Source organism: Carya illinoinensis, chromosome 12, assembly GCF_018687715.1.
Source record: "Carya illinoinensis cultivar Pawnee chromosome 12, C.illinoinensisPawnee_v1, whole genome shotgun sequence".
NCBI lineage: Eukaryota > Viridiplantae > Streptophyta > Magnoliopsida > Fagales > Juglandaceae > Carya > Carya illinoinensis.
The window spans coordinates 14,681,641-14,699,934 of NC_056763.1; positions in this window are offsets into that span (position 1 = coordinate 14,681,641).

Below are 18,294 nucleotides of genomic sequence, written 5' to 3' on the forward strand. Positions count from 1 at the left end.
CAACTTCAAAACTAATGCTAAAACCAAAATTTTGCAACAAAGATCTTCCTATCCTAAGTTTAAAACCATACTTAAAACATCCATGTAGAAAAATTTTATAACCAACACCAAAATTGTTTTGTAAAAAGATCCAAACGCTTGAATCACAAGCTTTGACCCTAAATCAAAACATCTCCAAGAATTCAAAAAATCAAATCTTACTTCTAACATATTCATAACATCATCCTAAGGTCCACCATGCTTTAAATCATCAAACTAAAGTCACCAAAATCACAAAATAACACTAGGAGTTTTTGGTTTTACACTTAATCCAAAAACATAAACTCTTTTTTCTTAACTAGTTTTGATAAATCTCTTGATCAATGGCTTAAGAGGTGAGATCTTCAAACTAAAGCATCACATGGTTTAAAATGTGTCCTAAAGAATATGCAACCATCAAACTTAAAATCACATGGCTAAAACTCAATAAAATATGGATCTAACCCAAAAACATCAAATCTTAGTTCTAACCGAAATCCTCTTGCATAGAAAAATCACATCTTTGAACATAATAGTAAATATTTTCAAAATAACATTATATCATGAAAATAAAAGACTTAGGATCATCATATAAAAATATCAATGCCTTTAGAGTAAGATCAAACCATGAAATATTCAATCTTTCTCCAAATAAAAACTGTTTTTGTACTTCCAGTTTTCAAGTTTCTAGATCTAAGAGAATCTGTCATCAAAAGCTTTATTCATGCAACAAAAACTCAATGAACACTCTTAAAAACATTCTAACAACACTACATAAAATTTTTGGACCAAGATATGTCCATTCGCTTGGTCAAACATTCCGAAACATAACATACTCTCTAGTTTCAAGGCCAAAATCACCTTTCCATTGTTAAAAATACTTTTGCCCAACCAAATTACCATGTAATGATACAAATAATATATCTACAGAAACTATACTCAAATAGGAACAAATTTTATGAAGGATTCATCGTGTGAAAATACAAAAAAGTGGTCGAACATCTCCACACAAAAAGACCTAGAAATCTGCCCTAGAGAGCTCTTTTGGGTTCTCTTTAAGAACTGGGTGAAAAAGTGATTAAAGGGAAATAAGTGTGTCTTGCACAACTCTATACGTATGTAGGGGGAAGATATGGGCTTGAATGACCCTTGATTGGAGGTGGCTATGTGACATAAAGTGGAGAATAGTGAGGGGCAAAGGACTGCCTACAAAAGCTGTGAGGTATGAAGGTTTATGAGGTGGGTCTCTCCATCACATCAAGGCACTATTGGGTGCCGCCAAGGGCAGTGGATGGTCTGTCATTTGGGGTAGGAAACTTCTTCAAGAAGCTTTGCCAAGGTGCCCAAATTCTTGGGCCTTGGTGGGCCTCAACCAAGTGGGCTTCAATTTGGAGTTTAGAGGGAGTATGGTTAGGGTTTGAGATGCTATCAAGCTCAAATCTAATTTTTCATGGTCTAATCAAATTTCTAAGGTTTAAAAGGTTGGATAATGATTCCATAACAAGGATGTTTTGAGTTAATAGCATGTGGAAGTGATTTAATCAAGTGATTAAACACAATGCTAGAAATCGGATGTAAAGGGGTTTGGAGGCCAACTTTAGGGTTTAGGGAAATCGTTTAGGGTTTCAGTTTTTGACCAAACTTTTGGGATTTCAATTGGATTCCAACCGTTTAGGGTCTCGCTAGGGTTGAAACCCTCTTTGGTCTGGGACAATACGGTTGATTAGGTGAAAAAAAGTTTTGTTTAGGTAGCATGATCTCACACCTTGATTTCCTTCACAAATCCATCTAATGGTTCCTCTTTGTGCCAAGTATCTAATAATATTCACTATGTGTGACTAAGATCTTGCCAAGTGTCCTAATAAAACTTCTCTAACCTAATTTGGACATTCCACATTGTGATTTTGAAAATATTGTACTTAGTACGCTTATCGAGGTTACTATTCACTCAAAAAAATAATAATAAACTTAGTACTAAAAAATACTAAATATTCATATTATCCTACAATAAAAATCGTTTACCAAAACTCAACCTCGAAGTGCCCCTAAAAATAATTTCATAGTTTCAAACAGGCATTTCGTCCGAAATTATGAAAATGAGTTATTGTAGCATAAAATCCTAAATAATCAACTGAGTCTAGTAGTGTAGACCATAATGTATTCTGACACTTCTAACTACCTCAAATAATTAAAATCGCATTTCTAACTTCATAGTGAGTGATAACACTGACTATGTTGATAGACTAAAACTTATGGGATTAGTTGATTTGTGAAAACTTACGGAGTGTTCATGAGGTTCCTAAAGTCTATAGAAATTCCACCATTGAATTTCTAGCAGGCTGTTACATAACTACCTCAAATAAATAAAATTACACTCATGACACTATAGTGAGTGATAACACTGATTATGCTGACAGACTAAAACCGATGTGATTAGTCGATTCGTGAAAACTTACTGGATTTTCATGAGATTCCTAAAGTCAATAGAAATTCCACCATTGAATTTCTAGCGAGCTGTTACAACGCCCCTTTGGCAGGAAGAAGATTTTGGTGGGAGAGTCCCTCGACTTCTCGACTCTTTGGTGAGAATGAGTCATGGGAGATCCCTCTACCGTTTTACCCTCAAAATTTTTAGGTTAGTGTGAGATTTCCTTAACCACGTTCCTTAGTGAGAAGAGTTTGGTAGGAAAGTCCCTCAACCATTCGACTCTTTGGCAAGAAAGTGTGACAGGAGATCCCTCTACCGTTTTACCTTTAAGTTTTTAGGTTAGTGGGAGATTTCCTTGACCATGTTCCTTTGGCGAGAAGAGTTTGGTGGGAGAGTCCCTAGATTGCTTGACTCTTTGGTGAGAGGGGTAACGAGAGATCACCTCGACCGTTTTGCCTTACAGCGAAGTTAGTGGGAGCGTTCCTCGATCACATGATTTTCGTACACACAAAAGTTGGATAAAATTGAACTATGAAAGGAAAAGAAAGTATGTGCATAGGTTTTATTATTGAATAAGCATAAAAGTGAAGCATAAGAATTTACATATCTCTCATTTAAGTGTAGTATTTCTTTAGCTGCTCTACGTTTAAAGGATGAGGTAGCTCACGCCCTGTGGCATCTTTAAGGTGGTAAAATCACAATTGCTGACTTACAATTATCATATACAGATCTTCCCATCCGGGCCCAATTTCCATTCTTCTGCTGTGGTCACCCCTGTTTCTTTAAGAACCAAGTCTCCAACCTTGAAAGACCTGTTTCTCACCCTTTTATTAAAGTGTTGTTCTGCTTTCCTTTTAGACACCTCTACTCTATCCTCTGCATCTATTCTAGCTTCCTCTAGCAAATCCAAGTTTTCCTTCAATCTTTCCTTTTTTTACTCTGAGTCAAAATTTTTCCTTCTGTGGCTTGGCACCTCTACTTCCATTGGTATCTTGGCTTCACTCCCATATGCCAAAGTAAAAGGTATCTCTCCTGTTGAGGTTTTCAATGCAGATCTGTATGCACAGAAGATTTATGGGAGTTCTTTAGCCCACAATCCCTTCTTCTCACCAACCTTCTTCTTCAGTATCCTGATGATGGGTTTGTTGGTCACTTTAACCTGGCCGTTCTCTTGGCGGTGCCCTAGGGAAGAATATTTGACTTTGATTCCTAGCTTCGCTCACCACTGGTGATAGTAATAGGAATCAAATTGCCTGTCATTGTCAGATATGATGCATTGGGGTATTCCAAATTTGCACACTACAGCTTTCCAGAAAAAGATTTTCTCACTTTGGGTTATTACTTTGCCATTGCCTTGACCTTTGCCCACTTAGTGAAGTAATTAATAGCGACGATAATGAATTTGGTCCCTCCCTTGCTCGAAGGCATAGGGCCTACCAAATCTATCCCCTAATGGGCGAATGCCCATGGCTAGGTTATTAACCTCAGTTCCTCAAGACTGGTGCATGTAACTAGCATTGGACAAATTTTCTTACAAACTCCTTTACATCTTTAAGTAAATTTGGCCCTTAATATCTAGCCCTCATGATCGTTGCGGCGAGCAACCATCCTCCTAAGTGATCCCCACATATTCCCTCATGTATTTCCCTCATTACATAATTTGCCTCATCTTTCATTGTGCATCTCAACAATAGGTTTGATAAACCTCGTCTATATGATGTCCCATCTATAATGGTAAACCTGGCTTCCCTTTTTTTTTTTAATCTTCCTTGCCTCCTCCCGGGAGGTCACCCGTTTTCAGATATCTACTTATACTATCAGCCCATCTTGGTGTACTTTCTCCAATTTGCAGAGTCTCCTCCCCTACGTTTGGATTGTCTACTGCTCGAAGGTTGACCGTCCATGGTAAGGCATCTTCTTGCTTTGTTGATGCCGCTCTTGCTAACCAACCAACTTTAAAAATATCTCCTTGAGGTTTTGATCGATTCAAATGTATTTGAGGCACTTGTAACTTTCTTCCTGAACATCTTGTTTACTAACCCACTAATATGTCGCCCTTGCATTCTTTAAACCAAATGGCATCACTTTGTAGTAATACAGCCCTTAGTCTGTTATGAAAGCAATTTTATCCTAGTCAGCTTCATTCATCTTGATCTAGTTGTATCCTGAATAAGCATCTATAAAGCTCAGCACTTTATGTCCTGCTGTCGCATCCACTATCAAAGCTATATGTGGGAGTGGAAAACTATCATTTGGGCAGGCTTTGTTGAGATCCATGAAATCCACACACAATCACCACTTTCCATTGGACTTCTTCACCAACATTACATTTGACAACCATTTTGGATATTGTGTTTCTATGATGAATCCAACTACCAGTAACCTGTCTCTTTCTCCTGCTATTTCTTCATACTTCTCGGTACTAAACCTCTCTTCTTCTATTTGATGAGGTGTACTTTTGGGTCCACACTCAAACTATGCTTAATGACCTCCTCACCTATTTCGGGCATGTCCTTGTGACTCCATGCGAACATGTCTTTGTGCTCTAGGAGGAGGCTAATCAATTGTTGCCTATCTTCCTTTGTTAGCTTGGTCCCTATTTTCACATACCCCTCTGGATGAACATAATCAAAAGTGACCAGCTCTAGAGGTTCATCCGCTTCTCCATGCTTCAAGGCATCCTCATTCCTAGTTTCTACTTTGGTCATCAATACTTGGGATGGCGGTGAAAAGGCCATGTCTGCTACTTTTCCTGATTCCACCACGCTTACTTCTCTTTCTCCTTGTTTGAGTTCTTGTACGTAGCACTCTCTGGCCAAGATATGCTCGCCACATACTTCACCCACTCCTATCCTTGTTGGGAATTTCATCTTCAAATGACGTGTTGATGGAATCACGTTTAATGTATTCAATGTAGGCAGACCAATAATCGCATTGTATGCTGACCGAGTTTTAAATACTAAGAAATTTGTCATATTAGTGGTAACGTGGGTATCCGTGCCCATAGACACTGGCAATGCGATGGATCCTATAGGTTGAATTGCATCTCCCGTGAACCCTTTTAATGTAGTTGGTGCAGGTCGCAGCTGACCAGCACTAATTCCCATCTTGTTGAAAGCTTCCCAAAATGGGATGTCTACTAAACTTTTATTATCAATCAGTATCCTCCTTATGGTATAATTTGCCACCAACATTGTTACCACCAAAGCGTCATCATGTGGGTATACAACCCCTCGGCAACCCTCATTGCCAAAAGATATTGTGGGAGACATCTATACTCAAGGTTGTTTGAAAAGTCCTTCTACATTGTATACTTCTTCATACCTTGCCCACCTTGCATACACCTTTCTCCCTGATGAGGTTAGACCACCTCCAGCATATCCGCCGGTGATTGTGTGTATCTTGCCCAAGGGTGTGCTCCTTCGATCCATATCCATCCTTGGTCTCTGATCATGAGGTTCATGTGACGTCCTTCTTCTTTGGGGCTCTCATTGCCTAGAGCTCTCACTTCTTTGAGTTTTATGCTTGGGATTTTGGTCGTCGAGTTTTGAACGCTATGGGGGGGTAGCATTCCGGGTGTGCCACTCCAACTAGCCAGTATTTCTTGTATCTTTGATTTTTCATTTCAAGTTATGGTAGTCTTTAGTTCTATGCCCATTTGTTTTATGATAGGTGCAATACTTCCCATTTTGTCGCATGTTGTCGTCTTCTTGCCCTACCTCTTTTGCCTTATCTCGGTTATGCACACTAGAGTAGAGTACATAAGTGCCACTATGCCTTCTTAAATTACCCTCACACCTCGGGTCCTATTGATCCCTCCTCGCTTTTTTTCCTCCCTCTCGGTCTTTTCTTTGGTTCCCTCTCTGTTCACGTTCGTTCTTTCCTTCTGAACGGGTAGTCAGGGCGATAAGTGTGTCCTCAGCGTTACGAAGTCATCAGCCCTATCCATAAATTCTTGTAATGTGGAATTATTCTTCCAAGCCAACTAGGCCATGAAAGGACTCCTCAGCCAAATACCTCCGAGTAATGTTGCCAACAAAATCTTCTCATCTTGATCATCAGCCATCATTCTCTCTTTATTAAAATGCATGAGATATGCCTGTAGACTTTCATCCTATCTCTGTTTGACAGTCAACAAATATGCAGCTGGTCTTCTACGCCTTCTGCTTGCCATGAATTGGGTTAAGAATTGCCGACCTAACTCATCGAAGTTGTCTATGAAGCCTGGTTGCAATGTCCCGAACCAACCTCTCACCACTCCTTCCAAGGTCAAAGGGAATGCTTGACATACAATTTTCCCAAGAAATCTGTGGAGTGTCATATGGGCTTTAAAAGTCTCTAGATGCTCCACAGATGCTTTAGAGCCATCATATAGATCCACCGAGGGGACTTTGAATTTTGGCAGCAAAGGTACTGCCATGATTTATGTAGAGAATGGCATATTTGTGCTAGACAACAATTGATCTTACATTCCTGGGTTCTTGGTTTATATAGAGCCCCTAAAATGTTCCTGTTACTATGCGATAATGGAAACGTCTCATATTTGAAACTCAAATATAGAGATAAGGGGTTCATCCCATTTTTATTTGAAATGATAACCGTTGTGTTCTCATGTCATCTTCGGATGGTTATCTAGTATCTATTGGTGATGGGCTGGATTCTCCAAGGACTGGGTTGAACTTCATATAATGGGATGGGCTTGATTAATGGCCTAGGCCCCTTCGGGTTTAACCGGTTAGAAGATCCTCTCCAAAACCTTTACCAAAGATATTATTTAGTGACGTTAGAATACTATTTGAACAATGTTCCCACGTATACAAATTACCTTCAATCGTCTATAATTTTTAGAATACTCTAAAAATTATGTAGTTTTAGAGTTCAATACGTTCGCCTATAATTATATTTATATTTTTTGAATGAATTACATTCAAATGTAACGAGCGTAAGGCTAACATATCTATTCTATCGTGCACATGTGATTTCTTCTAGTGAGCATGAAATGCATTATTGTGCCAATGTCTCTGCTTAGTGTTCAAATGTATGATCATGATTTGGAATTTGTAAATTTAAATATCATGACCAAAATAAGGAACATACTATTGGAAGAAAATTAAAAATTAAAAACTTATAAAGAAACAAAATACATAAATAAAAAATATTTTAATTGATACTGTTTATTACCCAAGATAGTTCAAATGTCACCAAAGAAAGTTTGAACGTTACCTAAGATAGTTTGAACATTATTAAGATCATTCAAATGTCACCAGATCGTTCAAATGTTATGCAAATCATTCACCTAGATAGTTCAAGCGTTACTCAAGATATTTCGAAAGCCGCCCAAATTGTTCGAACATCATCGAGATAGTTCGAATGTCATCCAAGATAATTTGGACATCAACCTAGATAGTTTGAATGTCACCCCAAATTATTCAAACATAATCAAAGAATGTTGAAATATCACTCCAAATCATTCAAATGTTGGTATACTTTTGTGTTAGTTTGTTAAAATGATCCTAAAGTACAATGATCATCTATTTTGTTAAGTTTGACCATTTTAGTTGGGTTTAAATATTAGTTTTACGTTCAAACACATTTTTCCAAAGCATTCGAATGTCACTATGATACCCAAGTTGTGACGCCCCTAGGTTTCGCATGGGTTTGGATGAACTTTGAAGTGTTGAGACATGCAACTCAAGGTTATCTACTCCCCGTTAATGACAATTTGGGATGCATTACACCTAGCATGCATCTAGCAATATACAATATTCACAACTATTTTTTTTAGCAATACTATGCACGAAATGGGATATATCCCAAAACATTTAAACATGATCCATAAATTGAAAGTGATAGATATTCAAGATTACAACATAAGTTCAAAAGGTATGTAATCACAAGAGTAAGGGAGACAGAGCCACTTGAATACAAGTATAAACTAAAGCATCTACTAGGCCAATCCATCAAGTAACTTGTGCAACTCAGTCAAGGATTCCACAATACAATCTATAAAACAAACCATGGTGGCAACGAGCTCTGCGTAATGCCTTTGCTGCCTAATCAACCATCTCTACTCGACCAACGACTATTGCATCTCTTGGTCGTGACACATCGTCTACCACTCAAGGGATTATGGTGGTTGGGACTACTATGGTGAGATATAAGTCTTAGCAAATTAACAAAGAACTTAGTGTGATGACCCGCTTTCGCTTGTATTTTCGCTGAAATGGTTGTTTTTATTTTAATTTATATATTAGTTTTTTTTTATTTTAATTTATTGCATTTTAAAAATTGGTTTTTAATTTATTTGATGATGTGTTTTATTTCTTTTAGTTGTTTACGGTTTTTAATCTCGCTGCGGCGGTTTAGTTTTTGTTTTCCCGGAATGAGGATTAGATCTCATTTTCTTTTCCTACACCTCTTTTCCCTTTTTCCTTTTTCTTTTTCCTTTTCTCTTTTTCTTCTTTTTTTCTTTTTTCTTCTTCTTTCTTTTTCTTTTTTTTCTTTTCTTCTTCCTTTCTTTTTCTTCTTCCCCGTCCCGAGCGTCGACTCTCTCTCTCTCTCCTCACCCACGCCGGAGCTGCTTCTGCCCTCGACTCGCCGCCGTCCGGCCGCCGTACGGCTCAGCGCCCCCACCGGTCGACTCCTCTCCCTTTGGTGCACCTCACCAACAATTCCCACCCCCATCCGGCCAACCGTTTGGCCGGAAAATACCATCAAAGCCTACACGGTTTTTGCCTCGATCCGCCGTCGTCGCTCCACCTCCGGCCACCATTTCTTCACAACTTCATCACCGGTCCCTTGCCGTCCTAACCCACCTATTTTCGGCCTCCAACGACCACCGGAACAGCTCCCACGAGCTAGCTTTCCTTTTTGGGAAATTTGGCGTCTCTTCGGCGTTTTCGCCGCCACCCACGGCCAACCACCACTTCCAATAGCTTCACAATCATCCCTAGACCATTCCCTATCAATCCCAAGCCCTGGTTTGTCCCCGTTCAAAAGTGGGTATTTCACAACCCACGGACACAGTGAATTTTCACTGTAACGTTGCTTTTTCTCCGCCGTTTGCAACGCCGGGTGTTTTCTAAAATTACCCTATAGCACTATAAGTATTTTCCAAACCCTATTTTTAGATTTAAAAATATATTGCTCATTCAATTATTTTATCTGCTGGTTGGTTGATTCCGGACTGAGTCCGAGGAGTTCGGGGGTCGGATGGATGGAGGACGGAGTTGCTTGTTTTATTGGATTATGTTGGTTGTTTATTTTTTGTGCTTTGATATGGCATTACATGGTGCATGCACGTGTGTTTTGTTCAAGTGTAAAAAGCCTGTGTATTGGCGTAAATGGACTTACGGGTGCGTGTGTATCACGACCCCAAGCTGGGATGGGGTATTATCTCGGTGGAGCTCCTCTAGTCACTCGGGAGTGGAATAAACTGAGTGATGTCCCCTGAGTTGTCGTTGGGCGACGACGGGAGCGGGGGCTAGGGTTTGCTTCGCTACGAACGCGCCGGGCGTGGAACCGGGCATCGCCCCACGCACCGACTCCGTGGCCCTTCGCTGGTGAGGGCTAGAGGATGCTTGGCTACGAACACGCGGGGCGTGGAACTGGGCATCGCTCGTTAGGTGTTACATGCGTAGTGGTACTCTGCGGTGTGGCACTGGAGCCAAGGTGTGCGGATGACCCCTAGGGGAAGTCATGGTGCATACGGATAAAATGGATTTTGGTTTGAGACGGTTATAGAGGCCAAATGTGACTTTTGGCGTGTGTGGAAAATTATGTTTTTGGGATTTGTGCATTGGGCATGCTTCATGCATTTTGTTTGAGTTCTATGTCTTTTTATCTGGTAGTGTTTGGGTTTTACTTACCTGCGGTGCCATGTTTTTTGGTTCCGTAGCTTTTAGTGCAGGTTTTGAGGATGAGGAGGAGGAGGCTGAGCCTGAGGATGTGGCTCCGCCGGGTTGCTGATGTTATGCTTTGTTTTTTGTTTAAAGCTATGCTAGTGTTTTGTAATATTTTATATATGTTTTGAACAGCTTGTATTACATTAAGAAAAATTTTGGTACTTAGTTGTATGACTTTCGTTATCCGCTGCGTGTTTCTTCGTGCACATATGTTGCCTTTGCACACACTTGGCACCCGTCGTTAGGGTGCTGACCCGGGTTGTCACCATCCGGACGTCTCGATTTTCCCGTGTTCGTGAGTGGGGATTTGGGGCGTCACAGGTGGTATCAGAGCGGTTTGGCTCTGGGTAAAACCACATGTCCCGTAGGCAATACCAGAATGCTTTTAAAGTTGTGTTTTGAAAATTATGTTAAGTAAAGTTATTTGATTTGTTTTAATTGTTTTATTTGTTTTATTTGTTGGAGCTTGGTTGTTTGTTTTTATTTATTTGGTTATGTTTTTGCAAGTTGGTTTCTTTTGTTTTCTGTGATGTGGTGTTGGTCTGTGGTTCTGTTTTTGTTTATTGTTGGTTTTATTTGTTTTTGTTTTCTGAAAGGGGTCAAAGGTTGTGGTGATAGGAAAAAAATGGGGAGACCAAGGAAATCTACTCAGGAGCCACGGGACAATATCTCAAGGGATGACTCCATAGCCGAAGCAATACAGCAGATAACGGAGTTTATGCAGCAGAATATTAGGCCACAACAGGCAGGGCCTTGGCCACCACAAGGGGGTCCCTGGCCACAACAAGGAGGGCCTTGTCCACAGCAAGGAGGGTTTTGGCCACAACCAGGAGGTCCTTGGCCACATCAGGGAGGGCCTTGGATGTACCCGGGAGGGTCCAGTAGCATGGTGCAAGCCGGATGCACCTATGAGCGCTTCCTGGCGCATAGGACTCCACACTTCACTGGAGAAGAAGATCCACTTCAAGCTGGAAAATGGATCAAAGATCTGGAAAGAACATTTCAGGTGTATGGTTGCACCCAGGCGCAACAGGTACTCTACGCCAGCTATCTCTTGCAAGGCACGGCGTCTGATTGGTGGGATACCAAGAGGGTGATGCTGGAATCAGAATTGGGGTCTTTCGCTGTTGTGACCTGGCAGCGCTTCAAGAAGGAGTTTAATGACCGCTTCTTCCCCGCAGCGGTAAGGAAGCAAAAGGCAAGAGAGTTCTCAAATCTGGTCCAAGGGGGCACGACAGTGGAATAGTACGCCCGGAGATTCATAGAACTTGGGCGATTTGCTCCCCACCTTATCGCCACAGAGGAGATGCAAGCTGATAGTTTTCAGGAGGGACTACGTCATGACATACGCCGTATGGTGGTCAGCCATCGTATATCCACTTTTCAGGAATTAGTGGATGTGGCCACCCTTGTGGAGCGGGAAAATAATCTGAGTGTGGGCTCCCCTCCAGGGCATAAGAGGCGGAGTTTTTCTAGTGAAGGAAGCAGCTCGGGTTCGCCCCAGAAATTTGTTCAGCGGACCGGAACTCGACCTCAAACGTCCTTAGGTGTTCGTATGGGAGGACGGGTACCTATTTGTGGAGCATGTAATAGAGCTCATGAGGGCGAGTGTCGGATGAGTAGTGGACCCCAGTGTTACCGGTGCGGCCAAGTGGGACATATTGCTCGGGATTGCCCCGTCAGAGTTCAAGGAAGCCGTGGAGGTAGACACTGTGGAAGAACCAACTCGAGACAAGCAGTGCAAGCCTGGGTTTATGCTATCACACCCGGAGAGGTGGATGATGAGGCGCCAGCGACCCATGATGCTGGAGTAATTACAGGTATGGATTAATTTAATTTTAAGTTGGATTTAATTTTTAGTGTATTTGGTTTCTTCTTTGTTTTTTGGATTTCATGGGTTGATGTGTTGGTTCAGGAAGAGTTCGTTTGTATGAGTTTTATGCTTGCACTTTGTTTGATTCCAGTGCGTCGCAGTCATTTGTATCTTCCACGTTTGCTTGGGTGTGTAATTTGGTTACAGAACCGTTGCCGAAGTCTATGGTAGTGGCTCTACCCGATGGTGAAATGGTGTGGTGTTCCAAGGTTGCTTTGGGATGCCCGTTAAATTTTGAGGGAAGGTTCTTGGATGCTGATTTGGTGGTGTTTAAGCTGTTGGGTTTTGATATCATCCTCGGGATGGATTGGCTATACCGATATTCTGCGAGTATTAATTGCAGAAGTCGGATAATTAGCTTTCAGCTTTCAGATGGTGATTGTCTGGAATTTGCAGGGAGTAAGTTAAAAGAAAAGCCGATAATTATATCGGCAATTCAAGCAAGAAGGGAGATTGCATGGGGAGCGGATGCATTCTTAGTTCAGATGGTGTCCACGCCGTCCAAGGAGAAGTCTTTGGCAGACATTCCAGTTGTGGAAGAATTCCCCGATGTGTTTGTGGACGACTTGCCCGGACTACCCCCTGTGCGGGAAATGGAATTTGTTATAGACTTGGAACCTAGAGCGGCTCCTGTGCATAAAGCTCCTTATCGCATGGCACCGGCTGAATTAAAAGAGTTGAAGACTCAACTGCAAGAGCTGGTAGAGAAGAGATTTATTCAGCCTAGTACTTCACCGTGGGGTGCACCAGTTTTGTTTGTTAAAAAAAAAGATGGAACCGTCCGTATGTGCATAGATTATCGGGAATTGAATAAGGTGACCATCAAAAATAAATATCCTCTCCCGCGGATAGATGATTTATTTGATCAGCTTCAAGGAGCAGCCGTGTTCTCTAAAATTGATCTGAGGTTGGGATACTACCAGCTGAGGATCAGAGACAAGGATGTGCCTAAAACTGCTTTCAGGTCGAGGTATGGGCATTATGAATTTAAGGTGATGCCTTTTGGGTTAGCTAATGCCCCTGCAGCTTTCATGGATTTAATGAATCGAGTATTTCGACCTTATCTGGATTCATTTGTAGTAGTATTCATCAATGATATTCTGATTTATTCCCGAGATGTTGAAGAGCATGTGTATCATCTTTGTCTGGTACTTGGGAAATTGAGAGAACACCAATTGTACGCCAAGCTCAGCAAGTGTGAATTCTGGTTGGAATAAGTTAAATTTCTTGGGCATGTAATTTCCCGAGACGGAGTGGCTGTTGATCCTAGTAAGGTAGAAGCCATTTTGTCATGGCAGCGCCCGACTACAGTGCGCGAGATCCAGAGTTTCTTGGGGCTGGCCGGGTAGTACCGAAGATTTGTGGAGGGATTTGCTCGCCTATTCGGACCTCTCACAGCTTTGACTCGGAAGAATACAAAATTTGTTTGGTCAGATAAGTGTGAGAGAAGCTTCCAAGAATTAAAGAACAGGTTGACAACGGCACCAGTGTTAGCGCTCCGAGAACCGCATAAGCCTTTCGTAGTCTTCAGTGATGCGTCTAAGTTTGGTTTGGGTTGTGTCCTTATGCAGGAAGGACGGGTTGTAGCCTATGCATCTCGTCAGCTAAAGGACCACGAGAAGAATTATCCGACGCACGATTTAGAATTGGCTGCGATTGTTTTTGCTCTCAAGATCTGGTGGCACTTCTTGTATGGGGAAGCTTGTGAGGTATTTACTGATCACAAGAGCTTGAAGCATTTGTTTTCCCAGAAAAATCTGAATATGAGGCAGAGGTGATGGCTAGAGCTAATCAGTGACTACCAGTGTGAGATCAAGTACCATCCGGGGAAGGCTAATATAGTTGCTGATGCTTTGAGCCGGAAGTCGCACTTAGAAGATGAAGCCGAGCCGTCAGATTTGGATTCATTGCTTTGTGGGATGAGAAGGCTCCTTATTGAGAGTTTGCAGCAAGAAGAGATTTTATCTTCAGTTCTGGATATTCGGGTGATCGATTTTGAAGAATTGAAGACTCTTCAAAGGAAGGATCCGAAGCTACTGAATATCAGAAAAAGAGTCAGAAAATCTCGAGGGCCGTTGCATTATAGCATGGATAACGATGGGATACTTCGGTTTCGAGATCGCAGAGTGGTCCCCAAGGATTCGAAATTCAAAGAACGGATCATGGCGGAAGCTCATGCGGCCCCTTATTCAGTTGATCCCGGCAGTACAAAGATGTATCGGGACTTGAAGAAAAATTACTGGTGAGATGGAATGAAAAAGGATATCGCCTTATACGTTGAGAAATGCCACACATGCCGTCAAGTGAAGGCCGAGCATCAAAGACCTGCAGGTATGCTCCAACCCCTCCCTATTCCTGAGTGGAAATGGGATGACATCACGATGGACTTTGTAGTGGGTTTGCCGAGAATGCCTAGTGGGAAAAATTCTGTTTGGGTGATTGTTGACCGGTTAACGAAAAGTGCTCATTTCCTGCCTGTTAATAACACCGACTCTTTGGGTAAGTTGACCCGCTTGTATGTCAAGGAGATAGTGCGGCTGCACGGCATACCAAAGAGTATAGTGTCAGATCGAGACCCAAGGTTTACGTTGCAGTTCTGGAAGAGTTTGCAGGCAACTTTGGGTACTAAGTTGAAGTTCAGTACTGCATATCACCCGCAGACAGACGGCCAGTCAGAGCACACAATTCAGACCCTTGAAGACATGTTGCGAGCATGTGTCATGGATTTTCAAGGGAGTTGGGAAAACCATCTGTCGCTCATCGAGTTTGCATATAATAACAACTTCCATGCGACTATTCAGATGGCTCCCTATGAAGCTCTTTATGGGAGGAAGTGTAGGTCACCCTTGTGTTGGGATGAAGTCGGGGAGAGTAGGATAATTGGACCCGAAATAATTCAAGAGATGCAAAGCCAAGTCCGGATCATCAGAGATAAAATGGCGGCAGCTCAGAGTCGCCAGAAAAGCTACGCTGATACCAGGAGGAGAGAGTTGTCTTTTGAAGTTGGTGATTGGGTTTATCTCAAAGTCTCTCCCATGAGAGGTGTTAAGCGTTTTGGTAAGAAGAGGAAGCTAGATTCGAGGTATGTCGGCCCTTTTCAGATTCTGGAGAAGGTGGGGTCTGTCGCCCATAGAGTTGCTTTGCCCGGATATTTTGGGGATATTCATGATGTCTTCCATGTATCATCTCTGAAGAAGAGCTTTGGACAGCAAGAGCCACGCTTCATCGACCCAGCGGGTATTTAGTTGCAACCGAATCTCACTTATGAAGTTGTTCCGTCACAGATTATGGATTGGAAGGAGCAACAGTTGAGGTCCAAGACGATACCTCTGGTTAAAGTGGCTTGGGGAGATCCGTTAGCACAAGACTTCTCTTGGGAGCGAGCAGCGGACATGAGGGAGCAATACCCGTACTTGTTTGAAGGATGAAGGTATGTATCTTAATCTTGGTCACAGATGCTTTGTGTGTTTTTATGAGGCTTCTTTAAGTTGGTGGTTGATCTTGCAAATTTCGAGGACGAAATTTGTTTTTTAGGGCGGGAGGATGTGATGACCCGCTTTCGCTTGTATTTTGGCTGAAATGGTTGTTTTTATTTTAATTTATATATTAGTTTTTTTTATTTTAATTTATTGCATTTTAAAAATTGGTTTCTAATTTATTTGATGATGTGTTTTATTTCTTTTAGTTGTTTACGGTTTTTAATCTCGCTGCGGCGGTTTAGTTTTTGTTTTCCCGAAATGAGGATTAGACCTCATCTTTTTTTCCTACACCTCTTTTCCCTTTTTCCTTTTTCTTTTTCCTTTTCTCTTTTTCTTCTTTTTTTCTTTTTTCTTCTTCTTTCTTTTCCTTTTTTTTCTTTTCTTCTTCCTTTCTTTTTCTTCTTCCCCGTCCCGAGCGTCGACTCTCTCTCTCTCCTCACCCACGCCGGAGCTGCTTCTGCCCTCGACTCATCGCCGTCCGGCCACCGTGCGGCTCACCGCCCCCACCGGTCGACTCCTCTCCCTCCGGCGCACCTCACCAACAATTCCCACCCCCATCCGGCCAGCCGTTTGGCCGCAAACACCATCAAAGCCTACACGGTTTTTGCCTCGATCCGCCGCCGTCGCTCCACCTCCAGCCACCATTTCTTCACCACTTCATCACCGGTCCCTTGCCGTCCTAACCCACCTATTTTCGGCCTCCAACGACCACCGGAATAGCTCCCACGAGCTAGCTTTCCTTTTTGGGAAATCCGGCCTCTCTCCGGCGTTTTCGCCGCCACCCACGGCCAACCACCACTTCCAATAGCTTCACAATCATCCCTAGACCATTCCCTATCAATCCCAAGCCCAGGTTTGTCCCCGTTCAAAAGTGGGTATTTCACAACCCACGGCCACAGTGAATTTTCACTGTAACGTTGCTTTTTCTCCGCCGTTTGCAACGCCGGGTGTTTTCTAAAATTACCGTATAGCGCTGTAAGTATTTTCCAAACCCTATTTTCAGATTTAAAAATATATTGCTCATTCAATTATTTATCTACTGGTTGGTTGATTCCGGACTGAGTCCGAGGAGTTCGGGGGTCGGATGGATGGAGGACGGAGTTGCTTGTTTTATTAGATTATGTTGGTTGTTTATTTTTTGTGCATTGATATGGCATTACATGGTGCATGCACGTGTGTTTTGTTCAAGTGTAAAAAGCCTGTGTATTGGCGTAAATGGACTTACGGGTGCGTGTATATCACGACCCCAAGCCGAGATAGGGTATTATCTCGGTGGAGCTCCTCTGGTCACTCGGGAGCGGAATAAACTGAGTGGTGTCCCCTAAGTTGTCGCTGGGCGACGACAGGAGTGGGGGCTAGGGGTTGCTTGGCTACGAACGCGCCGGGTGTGGAATTGGGTGACCGGTGCAAAACTGCAAGTGCACAGTATCGTAGTTTTATAGTAAAGCAATAAGTAGAGTATCGTCCTCAGGGATTGGTACCTTACTCTTGCCAAATACCAAAATTTTACTAATCTCAATTTTATCTAGAGGAATCGCTAAGGTTTTTGTAGTTGCAAATAAACTTAGATCAACTCAAAGAGAAATAAGCAAAGAAAATAAAACTGACTTTCAAAGATCAAATTCAATGGGGAAGAAACCTTCTAGGAAATCGATTTCACCATAATTCTTCACTATGCTTTTCTCATCTAGCTAATTTAACTTAAACCTCTTTTGTCTATTAGCAAATCTCTAATTCATCCAAAAGCCTCTTTCGATAGTCAATTGGAAGTGATTCTAGTTTATCAATTCACACAAGAGTATGCAAATTAAATAATCAAGAACGCAATAAGACCAATGATTTAATTACTACACAGGTTCATACAAGTCTTTCGATCTCTATACTTACCTATGCTGAAATATCCAAGATCTACCCTATGATTCCCTCTTTCGATAGCAAATCACAAGATTAATAATCATCTAATCAATGGCCAGTTAATTAGAAGCATTAAATTCAGAATAAATCAGATAAACAAAGAGAGAATTGCATTAAATTAGCATGGACAAACAAGCATAGTTCGGAATTAGGTTACATCGTTTTCCTAGAAAGAAGAAAATTTAGCTCATACTAGAATTGGAATTCAACATAAACGAATTCACCATAATTGTTCTGAGAAGATGGGAAGAAGAAAATAAACACTGAAAAATCCTCCTTGCAGCCTCAACTGGTCGTCAAAAGCTCAAGAGAACGATTCAACGCCTTTCTCCCGTCCGTGCTCGTGTATGAATCCAACGTACGTGCAATAAATTGGAATTCCGTCTCCAAAACAAATAATTTGAATCCCTCTAGCTATGTTTTTCTCTCCCAAAGAGTGTTCTCCAGTCAAAACTCGCGGCTCTAGAGTGAAGAATGGCCTTTTATATGGTCCCACGGCGGAAAACCTAAAATCTGTCAAAATACGATGTTCGCTCGAGCGGGGTGTCGAGCGCGCGTCGAGCGTTCGACTCTGCCTGATTTCGCTCGAGCGGCCAATGTCTCCGCTCGAGCGATCTTCGTTTCTCAGCAACCTGCTCGAGCTCCCTGTCGAGCGGCAGTCGAGCGTTTGAATCTGCC